This window comes from Sarcophilus harrisii, chromosome 1 (assembly GCF_902635505.1).
Source record: "Sarcophilus harrisii chromosome 1, mSarHar1.11, whole genome shotgun sequence".
Classification (NCBI taxonomy): Eukaryota; Metazoa; Chordata; class Mammalia; order Dasyuromorphia; family Dasyuridae; genus Sarcophilus; species Sarcophilus harrisii.
Genome location: NC_045426.1, coordinates 9406339 through 9415610, shown reverse-complemented (window position 1 = coordinate 9415610; position 9272 = coordinate 9406339). Strand labels below are relative to the sequence as shown.

The 9272-nt window shown below is 47.0% G+C and overlaps 1 long non-coding RNA gene across 2 annotated transcripts; it reads left to right on the top strand.

Annotated features, from left to right (window-relative positions):
- The first annotated feature begins 4995 nt into the window (after positions 1 to 4995).
- On the top strand, positions 4996 to 6366 carry LOC116422444. 2 transcript variants are annotated; one of them, XR_004233097.1, is made up of 2 exons: positions 4996 to 5011; positions 6279 to 6366. It is a non-coding gene; the product is annotated as an uncharacterized LOC116422444 (long non-coding RNA). The 2 variants fall into 2 exon arrangements; XR_004233092.1 differs by lacking the exon at positions 4996 to 5011 and adding an exon at positions 5247 to 5270.
- Positions 6367 to 9272: the final 2906 nt, after the last annotated feature.

The window sequence follows — 9272 nt, the reverse complement described above, 5'->3', positions numbered from 1 at the left end:
TTACTTTGTGCCAGACAGTGAAAACAGAAAAATCAGCCCCTGCCCTCAAGGAGGTTACAGTCTAAGGAGTCAGAAAATGTGGCCATAAATAAGCAAAAGAGGTATGAACAGAGTAGCCTGAAAGTAACAGTAGAGAACAACAAATGTAAGATGTGCAACATTTAACCAAATTAATTTGGGAAGTTTTTTCCAGAGATTGGTGGGATGACCACCTAGCTAAAGACTAGCTGAACTCCATATATTTTGAAGCTCCTTCCTCCTAATCTTGTCATCAACTGGAAATATTTGCTTCCGTGGTCACCTTTGCCCAAGCTCCCTTTGCCTCCACAAAATACACAGATAGTTGAAAGTGAGAAAACACATACATTTTCAAATATCTTCCTTCTAATCTATGTATAGGATTGCTTATATAATGAAAAGGGTGGGAGAAAAGACTTTTAATTGGACTTATCAACATAATAATGGATACAAAATTTAAAAATTGACTCTAATGCTAATAACAAATGGAATAATTAGCATTTTAAGAAAATGAGGTAAATGATCTCAAAAAAGCAGAAAATATCCATAAAATACTAAAAGGAATTTAAGATAAGAAAATCAGAAAATAAAATTCTAATGCAATAAAAATTCATGAAGTTTTTCACATTTTGACAAATGTTAGCATTGTCTGATGACTTATTAATAATGAATCTGCAAAGACATGAGAAGTAATACATTGGAAGTAAATAATGCAAAGTCAGAAGAAATGTATCCACAGTGACCAAAATTACCACGTTTTTCAATTCATATTCACAAGTATAGAGATGACTAAACAAATAGAGAATGGAAGAGGATACAAACAGGAAGTAATCAAAAAGATGTTATGGAATACCACATTTAGAAATGTATTTTAAGCTGTCAATTGTGAACAAACCCCCAAACTTAAAAAAGTTTTAGAATTTTACTAGCATATTTTGGCAAAGAGAGTCAGAAAAAGGTCTGAGTATAGGTGTCTATGTGTGTATGTAGGCAAGAGAGGTGATCCAGAGAGAGAGCTCTATTTGGACATGGGGATTTTTTTCTTTTTTTTTTTTTCAGTGGGGAACGGACAAGGTAAGAAGAGAGGTAGAAAAAAGCCAAAAAAGAAAAAAGAAAGAAAATTTGACAGAAGGGATAAAAAAGACATGCAGAACATCTATGAAACTTTGAATTTTCATTGTGAGATTTATTCTTTTTTAAAAAAGCAAACCACATAATATCAGGTAGATGTACAATCCTCCTTTGTTCTGCTACAGATATAAAAATGTTCATCTAATTTGGTATTTGCTACATTGAGAATTTTTTAATTAAAATTAAAAAATAAAAAAACCTGTCGCCTTAGAGAGTTACCCACCCAGAGCAAAGAGAGGGCAATTACAGCCCAGGATCTCCCAGAGTACAATGGTCACAGGTGAGACATGAGAGGCAGACACACAGTGGTTCATCAGGAGATGATACCCAGATAAGGCTAGCAATAATCACTTAGCTGCCTTTTCCTGCCTAAATGAACTTCACCCTCAGGTAACGAAAGAACTGGCTGATCTAACTGCTGAGCTACCTTCTATAATATGGGAGGTACGATGGAAAACAGGAAAAGTAAGCAGTATTGAAGGATTTAAAAAAAAAAAAAAGAGTCTGACTGATTCCTGATAAAGTTTTCAAATGAGTGATAAGAAACAGTAACTGGACATTCAGAAAGGGCAGTTAACTATGATGAGACAGCACAGCTTCATCAAATACAAGTCCTAGAAAATTGATTTCTTTCTTTTTTGAGTTATTAAATAGTAAGGTAAGGGAAATGCTGCAGATATTGCTTACTTAAACTTTATCAAAGCATTTGAAAAAATCAAATTATTTTTATGTCAAAGATGGAGCATCATGAACTAGATCATTAGATTAGATGGATTCTAGACTGGCCAAATGGTCAGTTCCATGTCAGTGTGGCAGGAGGGCTCCGGGTCCCAGAGATCTATGCTAAGCACAATCTAATTAGAAAACTAAAGTACCCCAAAGTGAAATAGAAATGATGTTTGGATGATCTCTGTGTGTTACTAGCGTGACCGTTTTTCAATAGAATTGACCGTGAAGATGTATGGGAATTCTGTATAACTATAGAAGGAATCAAAAAGTCCTGGCAAGTTGTCATTCACTAAAAAGACATCAATCAATATTCGTTCTAGGTCCTCACAGCCATTACACGCTCATTAAAAAGGCAGGCCGCTAAGACACCCCCCCCCCCACCCTGTTTGCCAGGGAGCATAGAAAAGCTGCTGGAAAGTTAACCTAAGACCAAAGGAAAGGCTTGGTGAGCTGGGGTGACCATGGGCACATATTTTCCAGTTTACCGGGTTTATGGCTGCTGGGGGCTTCTGCCCAATGGCACCCTAACAATAAGACAGAGCAGGAGGATGGGCTCTCTGGGGTTTCCCACTGGTCCAACCATGCAGCAAGCAGAGTAAGGTTGGGTAAAGCCCGTCTGGCAAGGAGCAGAGAACAGATGCCCAGCCTGGGAATGGGACCAGCCAAAGGAAACAGCAGCTTGAGCCTGGATGGGACGGTCACCCGGCCACGAGCAGCGGGCGAGAGCTAATCAAGCCCAGGACGCAGCTTCTTCCTCCTGAATTTCCCTTGAGCGTAATGCAGAGACATTCCCACCCAGGATTTGTGTCTCAATTTCTTTTCCTTATGTGTTTCTCAAAGCAATTGTGGGGAGGATCCCAAAAGAACTGACTTAACCCTGGCTACAATCCCATAGTAGTCTATCCCTATCTCAGGGATCATCAAAGGGAATCATCAAATCCTGTGACAAAGCAGTGAAGACTGGGGTGGCGGGGATTTACAGAGAGAAATGAGGGCTGAATCTGCAGGGGTTTGTTCTTGTAGCCAGATCATAGCTCCAGCCTGCCCCAGAACCAGCCAGAGGTTGTGAGCCAGGGGGTGGGACGTATGGCAGTCCCTGAGCACACCTGCTAGTACTGCTTCTGCCTAAGAACAACGAAACCCTGCACTGCCCCACAGCTGCTCTAAAAAGTGCCCCGTTAGAGGGATCACTGGGAAAAGCTGCTTTGCATTTCTATTCTGCAGCCGTTGGTCACCAAACAAATGTTATTCTTTGAAGAAAAAAGTAGCATTGCGAGTCATCTGCGGGCAGACTGATACCTCACTCACTTGTCCTTGGCCCTCTGCTTTCAGCCTCCTATTACAACCCTAGGCCCTTCGAGCAAATGAGTACACTAGAGGCTTGATTCTTTTGAAAAAATGAAATCTTTCCAAAATAATGAGAAGCACCCTAAGAACAATGCGGTGTCTTTTGTTTTATAGCCAGCTGATAATTGTGCATTTCAGCAAAGTAGCCTTTCTAAAGCCGTGAAATCACATGAGGCAACAGGCCAGACTCTTTCTGATGCCTTTTTCTGAATCAATGAATGTATTTCTAGCAGGAAACTTCTAGGTCGTTTCCTAGTATTTTCAGATACCCATGGACAGTAAAAACTCAGGATCTCTTTTGTTCTTTCCCTTTGACTTACTGAACCCCCAAATATCCTAAAGTTGTTGACTTGGCAAAATGAACTTGCCCTCTACAGTTCGGGTGGCAAATGAACTGTTAAGCAACAAAGGCAGCTTCTCAATGCTGGGTTGTCTTTTTTATTACCAGCGTGTTAGTTTGACTTGTATAGTTTAAGGTGAGATTGATGTGAGAATTCCTACCTGCGGGAGGCCAGGTAATGGATGGAGACAATATTACCGGGTTATCACTACTTAGTGTAAAAATACTGAAACAACGGGTGCAAATGATTTGCTACAATACTCATTGCTCTCCTGCTGAATTGACAGTTTCTTTGAAGAATAAGTTCTGGCAGTCTTAAGTTTTCTTAGCAAAAGAGAACAAGATTTTTCTTTTCCTCTAAATTCTGCAGGTTTTGTTCCCTTCTTCCCATTTTAAGTTAACTACCGTTTCTCTCATATCTATTAGTTATCTGAGCAGAGCAAACACTACCCCCCCCCGCTGAGAACTAGCCCATTATTGATCTCCCAATCCCACCCCCACCCCAATAACAGGGTCAATGAGTGTCTTGAATATGTCAATGAGTGCATGATTAAAATGGGGAAAAAAGAAAAGTGCCTACAAAGGGAGACTCTATACAGGGTTCTGCTCAGTAAACACTCAAGACTACAAGCTCAGGCACGAACTGCCAGGTCAATGAGCGCTCCTTAACTTCGCATTAAAGGTGTGTGTTGACACATCAGATGATACTGATCCGGCACTTGTGCCTGTGTCAGTGGGAGGCAGAAGGAACAGAAGAACTTCTCCAGGCCCAGAAGTGAATGATCCATTTATCTGCAAGTCCTCAAGTGCTGTGAGGAGCTTCCTGCCCTTTGAATCCTTCCAGATTTGGCTGCTGCCCTTTCAGGGACTCAATCCCGAAAGCTCTCTGCTGTTCCCCTTTTAGTGGTGTCTCTGCCATAAGGGCATTGGGTCAGAGTCCAGTCCTGGGGAACACACAGGGCAACCCAATCACCCCCAAATTAGAATTCATGCCAAAGCCCAGAGCTTTCTAAAAGCTGTAGGCTCCAAAGGGGACTCTAAAGAAAGACGCTCAAATACAAATACAGGATGTGGTTTCTATTTTAAAACCTTTTTTAATTTTTTAAAATTTAATTAATTTACTTTCCTTTTTAATTTAAAAGGCAACCTGGGTCATTTCAGGGGTGACTCCCAACAGACTTTGATAAGTAGGTGTCTTGGCCAAATGCATTTTAAATATTTCTCAGTCCTTAGACAATATTGACATTGGTATCTTCCTTGGGGATCAGGTTCTTCCTCTTCAATTTACCAAGCACTCATTCCCCTCCCACTGTGCGCCAGAGAGTAAGCACTTATTCCACTCCCACTGCGCTAGAGTAAGCACTCATTCCACTCCATGTTGGCCAGAGTGATATTCCCTCCCATTTGGGCAGAGTAAGCACATTCCACTCCCCACTGTGCGCTAGAGTAAGCACTTATTCCCTCCTACTGTGTGGAGGTAAGACTTATTCCCCCCACCGGCAGAGTAAGCACTTTTCCCTCCTATGTGTGTAGAGTAAGACTTATTCCCTCCCACTGTGGTAGAGGCATTATTCCACTTATTGGCTAGAGTAAGATTATTCCTCCCACTGTTGCAGGTAATTATTCGGCTTCCCCCATTGGCTAGGTAAACCTTTTCCCCCCACTTGGCAGAAAAGCACTTATTCCGCTCCCACTGTGCGCTAGAGTAAGCACTTATTCCGCTCCCACTGTGCCTAGAGGACTTATTCCGCCCACTTGCCAATGCATTATTCCCTCCATTTGGGCCTGAGGGCACTTATTCCCCCCTGGGCCCTAAAAACACTTATTCCCTCCCACTGTGCCTAAAAACTTATTCCCCCCATAAGGCCAAGTAAACTTATTCCCCCCACTTGGGCCGATAATTTTTTCCCTCCCCTTTAGTGTAGAAAAATTTTATTCCCTCCCACTTGCTAATAACACTTATTCCCTCCCAAAAAGTGCCCCCCCTCCCATGGTAAGTAACCTTATTCCAATCCTACTTGTGCTAAAAGTAACTTATTCCGCCCCCACTGTGCCAATAACCTTTTCCCATCCCACCCAAATGATTACCCCTCCCACTTTGGCAAAAAATTTATTCCAATCCACTGTGTTAGAAGCATTATTCCCCTCCCATTCCCAAGTAAACCATTCCACTCCTACGTGGCTAGAGTAAGCCTTATTCCCTCCCATGTGCAGAGGCACTTATTCAATCCTACTGTTGCTAAGAGTAAGACTATTCTGCCGGTTGGCAGACTGAGCACTCATTCCGCTTTCCCCTTTGGCGCCAAATGAAAGCACTTATTCAGCTCCCCGGCCCAAATGAGACTTTTCAGCTCCTTGTGAGAGTAAGCACATTCTGCTCCCACTTTGTTGCAAAATGAGCATTTCGCCCCCACTGTGCGCTAGACAATGAGCACTTATTCTGCTCCCGCTGTGAGAGTAAGCACTTATTCTGCTCCCACTGTGTGCTAGACAATGAGCACTCATTCAGCTCCCACTGTGCGCTAGACAATGAGCACTTATTCTGCTCCCACTGTGAGAGTAAGCACTTATTCCGCTCCCACTGTGGTGTGAAACCTCATTCGCTCCCGCTGTGCGCTAGACAATGAGCACTCATTCCGCTCCCACTGGCGCTAACTGAGCCTTTCCCCTCCCTTGCGTAGACAATGAGCATTATTCCCTCCTCTGTGTGAAGGTAAGCACTTATTCCGCTCCCACTGTGCGCTAGAGTAAGCACTTATTCCAATCCTACTGTGTGCTAGAGAGTAAGCACTTATTCCGCTCCACTTGGTGGTGCACTTATTCCCTCCTATGCGCTGAAGTAAGCACTTATTCCGTATGCCTAAGGTAAGCACTTATTCCAATCCTACTGTGTGCTAGAGAGTAAGCACTCATTCTGCTCGCTGTCGCTGAACAATGACACTCATTCCGCTCCGCTTCGCTACAAAACACTTATTCAGCTCCCGCCACAATAGCATTATTCAGCTCCGCTGGAGTAACCTTTTCTCCCACTGTGTGCTAGACAATGAGCACTCATTCAGCTCCCTGTCGCTAGACAATGGCACATTTGCTCCGCTTGAGTAACTCATTCCGCTCCCACTGTGTGCTAGACAATGAGCACTCATTCCGCTCCCGCTGTGCGCTAGACAATGAGCACTCATTCCGCTCCCGCTGTGCGCTAGACAATGAGCACTCATTCCGCTCCCGCTGTGCGCTAGACAATGAGCACTTATTCCGCTCCCGCTGTGCGCTAGACAATGAGCACTTATTCCGCTCCCGCTGTGCGAGACAATGGACTTATTCTGCTCCGCTGTCGCTAGACAATGACATTATTCCGCTCCCGCTGTCGCTGGTAAACCTTTTCCAATCCTACTGTGTGCTGAGGTAAGCCATTCCGCTCCCCTTGCGCTAGGTAAGCACTTTTCCACTCTACTGGCGGGAATGACTTTATTCCGCCCCACTGTCGCTGGGTAAGCCCAATTCCAATCCTACTGTTGCTAGAGTAAGCACTTATTGCTCCACTTGCGCTGATAAGCCATTCCCCCTCTTGCCTGAGTAAGCACTTATTCCCTCCCCTGCGTGATGGCCTTATTCAATCCTACTGTGTGCTGAAAGTGCACTCATTCTGCTCCGGTTGCGCTGAAAATGAGCACTCATTGCTCCCGCTGTCGCTACAAATGAGCATTATTCGCTCCGCTTCGCTCACAATGAGCACTTATTCAGCTCCGCTGGGGAGTAAGCCTTATTTCCTCCCCTGTTGGCTGAAAATGAGCCTCATTCAGCTCCACTGTCGGCTGAACAATGGACTTATTCAGCTCCCGCTTGAGGTAAGCACTCATTCCGCTCCTATGCGGCTAGACAATGAACTCATTCCGCTCCCTTTGCTAGACAATGAGCATTATTAGCTCCGCTGTGAGTAACACTTATTCTGCTCCCACTGGCTGACAATGGCACTCTTCGCTCCCGCTGTGTAGACAATGAGCACTTATTCCGCTCCCGCTGTGAGCACTCATTCCGCTCCCCTGTCCTAGACAATGAACCTTATTCCGCTCCGCTGTGGCCATTCTGCTCCCTGTGCTAACAATGGCACTCATTCCCGCTCCCGCTGTCGCTAGACAATGACACTTATTCACTCCCGCTGGAGGTAAACATTATTCTGCTCCCCCTGGCTAGACAATGAGCATTTTCCGCTCCCGCTGAGGCACTCATTCCCGCTCCGCTGTCGTAGACAATGAGCCCTTTTCAGCTCCGCTGTGAGGTAACTTATTTGCTCCACTGTGGCTAGACTGAGCACCATTCCGCTCCCGGCTGTCGTAGACAATGAGCACTTATTCCGCTCCCGCTGTGAGCATTCAGCTCCCACTGTGTGCTAGACAATGAGCACTCATTCCGCTCCCGCTGTGAGCACTTATTCAGCTCCCACTGTGTGCTAGACAATGAGCACTCATTCCGCTCCGCTGGAGCCTTATTCAGCTCCACTGTGGCTGAAAGGCATCATTCCGCTCCCGCTGTGCGCTAGACAATGAGCACTTATTCCACTCCTACTGTGCGCTAGAGTAAGCACTTATTCAGCTCCCGCTGTGAGAGTAAGCACTTATTCTGCTCCCACTGTGTGCTAGACAATGAGCACTCATTCCGCTCCCCACTGTGTGCTGACGACTTTCCGCTCCCGCTGGAGCCTTTTCAGCTCCACTGTGTGCTGACAAGGCACTCATTGCTTGTGAGCACTTATTCTGCTCCCACTGTGTGCTAGACAATGAGCACTCATTCCGCTCCCGCTGTGCGCTAGACAATGAGCACTTATTCCGCTCCTTTAATGCACATTCTGCTCCCCGGTGACAAGGAACTCTTCCGCTCCCTGTGTGTGAAGAGCATTATTCCGCTCCCGTGAGCATTATTCATCCCGTGCGGCTGACAAGACACTCATTCCGCTCCCGCTGTGAGCACTTTTCAGCTCCACTGTGTAGACAAGGGCCTCATTCCCTCCCTGCGTGGACGAGCATTTTCCCTCCTACCTTTGCTGAAAGGGCACTTATTCAGCTCCCGCTGGCTGACGTGAGCATTTTCAGCTCCACTGTTGCTAGATGATGGCCTTTTCCGCTCCCGGGCCGCGGGACCAAAACCCCGCCCGCCCCGGAAGGCCCTCCTGCCGGGATAAGTCGGGGCGCTCGCCGTCGGGCACAAAGGAGAGCCGAGGGCAAAGTCGGGGCCCCTCTCCCGGGCACCGAGACTCTGGAGGGCTGGGAGGGCCCCGCCCCGCCCCGGGCCCTGCCACGCAGACGCCCTTCCTCTGCCCGCCCGCCCTCGGGGACCCCCTCATCAGGTCTGGGGAGGGGGCGGCTGGGGGGGGCGGGGAGACCGCCGCTGCCCTCGCAGCTTCCTCCCGGCGGAGCGGGAAGGCCCGAGTGCACGCGCGGCCCCGGAAGAAACGGCGGTGCCACCCTGGGCAGACCGCCTCGGCTCCGGGTGCCCGGGTCTCCCCGACCTTCGGGGGTCTGCACGTCCCAGAAATCCTGACCGCTTCCTGGGCGCTTTGGGACACGCGGCTTCCGGCCACGTGACAGCGTGCGGCACTCCACGCCCCGCCCACTATTGTGGCCCTGCCGTTACGGCGGCGCATGCGCGGCTTCGGGCCGAGCCCCCGCCCGCTCAGCCAATGGGTTTCTCCCAGATCGCTCTTGCGTGAGGC